The 2,697-nt window shown below is 32.3% G+C and overlaps 1 long non-coding RNA gene across 1 annotated transcript; it reads left to right on the top strand.

Moving 5' to 3' along the window:
* The first annotated feature begins 262 nt into the window (after positions 1–262).
* On the top strand, positions 263–2,330 carry LOC130541214 (uncharacterized). The gene is made up of 3 exons (XR_008955258.1): positions 263–422; positions 1,573–1,725; positions 2,024–2,330. It is a non-coding gene; the product is annotated as an uncharacterized LOC130541214 (long non-coding RNA).
* The last annotated feature ends 367 nt before the right edge of the window (positions 2,331–2,697 follow it).

The raw sequence follows: 2,697 nt of genomic DNA, 5'->3' as shown, positions 1-2,697 counted from the left end.
AAAGCTCCTTTTCATGATGAAAACACCTGGGATAATATGGCTTTTGAATACTTTCTGATATTGCAAATAAATAAAACTTGAAGCCTTTGCCTAAGGAAAAAAGAGCATACCTCAGGAAACGAGTTAGATGTGTTGGTGTCTTTGCACTTTACTGTTGCCGTGCATCACATTTATGATGACATAATAAATAGTCATAATAGAAAAAGGGTAGTTAGAATAAAATAAAGTGGCCCATCAAGTATTCAGCCCAAGTTTATTACCACAGTGGACTCGGGTTATAATTACCAACAGAGGAGAGAATAACTATAAGTTATTTTGATGTAAAAAGCATATTATCCTAAGCCAACATAATAACACAGTTTTTATGAAGCATAATAATTACACTGAAGACTCACAGAGGTGCATTTTTCTAAAAGAAGGAGGTAGGTGTTGATAAGCTTCTACTGAATTTTACAGTTGCAATGAACAAAAATAATTGTCATGGCAAAATAATTGGAATGTGTTGATTTTTGTTGCAATGCTTGAGAGAGATTAAATTATAAAATTAAAAAATACTTATTAAATAGTATGAAATGTCTTATGTTTAATGTATTTATTTTGAAATGACTTTTTTTATAGACATTTTTTGTACATTAAATGTTGTTTGTTGTCCTTCACTAGTAGTATGCAGATTGTTATTGTTGCTAAGAATGCTTTTCTGTAATACTTTAGTGAATTAATATAGGAGAAAATGGCTTTAAAGTAAGTATTTATTTAAATATCTACTTTATAAAACTCTCATTAAGATTTGATCTAAAGCTACTATGATTTTATCACTATATATGATTTTACATTTGGAAGCTTAGAGAAAAATCAAATGTTATCCCCAGTTACTTAATGTCTGGTAAGTAATTAAGGCTCATTAATATACATTTGAAAGCAAATGACAGGCTGTTAAAAAAAAAAAAAAAACAGGGTCAGGAATAAGTCATGGTAGGACTAAGCTGTTATGCTTAGGGACAGCATGGAAAGAGGTATGAGTTTGTACAAAGACTATTTATACAAACCTGACTATAGGCTATATGCTGATGGACAAGATTGATCATGAAGAAAACACCTGATATAAAATAATTGAATATCTTAAGGTTAGCGATACGTGAGTAGTTTTAGAAATGTAAGGAGAAATAAAAAATATGGTTGGGCACAGTGGCCCACACATGTAATCCCAGCACTTTGGGAGGCCGAGGCGAGTGGATCGCTTGAGTTCACGAGTTTGAGACCAGTCTGGAAACATGGGAAACCCCATTCTTTCAATAAAAATAAAAATAAATTAGCTGGGTGTGGTGGTGCGTGTCTATAGTCCCAGCTATTGGGGAGGCTGAGGTGACAGGATGGCTTGAGCCTGGGAAGCAGAGGTTGCAGTGAGCGGAGATCGTACCACTATTGCACCACAGTGGAGGCATCCAGTTCAGAGCTGAAAAATTCCTTGAAACATTAATTTCTCATTTTTTCTGAGTTACCTTGTATATTTAAAGTATAATAAATATGAGAAAATATGTCACATTATACTTTTACTGATTTAACTATTTTCAGATTCTCATACAGGAACAGATTAACAGAAACAGAAACAGCAACACTAGAGAACAGCAAAATAGTAACATTTCAAGAAAATATATACACCTTCACAGTATGTGATGGTATCCACTTACTGTCTACTGCCTCCATAACTCCTAAAGTCTTCTGAAGGTGAGTGGGCAACAAAAATTGTTAAAATACAATGGTTAAGGGGGGTAAAACATTTCTGAACCATGTCTGTACCACAACAAAACACCTGATGGGTTAGTGAGAGAGAGAACAAAGGAAATAGCTCTGTGCTTTCAATTCCAGGTAGTATACTAAAAATAATAATCTTATTGCTTTCCACATTTAACAAATAGAAGTTAACTAATTGTCAGTAGGTAGTCCATTTACATTCTCATTTATCATTATTTTTATTCTGATTATATGCTTATTATTTCTCATTTTATCTATTTCCTCATTTCAGATTTATTAATGCTTTGAATATATGAGCCACCGTTTCTTTTCACAGCCTTTTCACAACTGGGAATTCTTTAGAGAAAGGCAATCTTACCTCATTTACTTACTTCATCAGTAATGCCATTACTATGCCTACCTAAGAAGAAAATATATCATGTGGCAGAGGACTAGAAAGAAAAAACAACAACAAAAGGCTGTGAAGATTTGATCATATGCCTACGTGTGTGGTGAATACAATATTTCTTTAATCGCAATCAGGAATATAAATCTTATTTTGATGCTATGACATAATAAAGTGCATTATTTTCCTGAAATTTTCCTCTTATCTCTGTTTTATATTTGCATAAATAATCCATTTAAATACCAGATTCTGAGATAACATTTGCTATAAATGGTTTTAATTTTATCAGGAGAAATATATTCAAAGGTGTTGTGAACTTACTTTATTTTCATCTATCAATTTATAATTTCTACACAACAAGGAATAAAAACAGATTTGCATCTCATGTCAGTATAGACAATAATTGTCTCTTCATTAATTTTACATTTGTCTGTACACCTAAAAAGAAACCAAGGTGTTCATAGTGGAAAAAAAATACTTCTTGACATATTTTAGTCATTATTTCTGCAAATGTTTCTTGAGAATCTACCTTTTGCCAGGCACTTTGTGAAGTTATGGAA

Source organism: Pan paniscus, chromosome 12, assembly GCF_029289425.2.
Source record: "Pan paniscus chromosome 12, NHGRI_mPanPan1-v2.0_pri, whole genome shotgun sequence".
NCBI lineage: Eukaryota > Metazoa > Chordata > Mammalia > Primates > Hominidae > Pan > Pan paniscus.
This window is presented reverse-complemented; position numbering and strand designations above follow the sequence as displayed.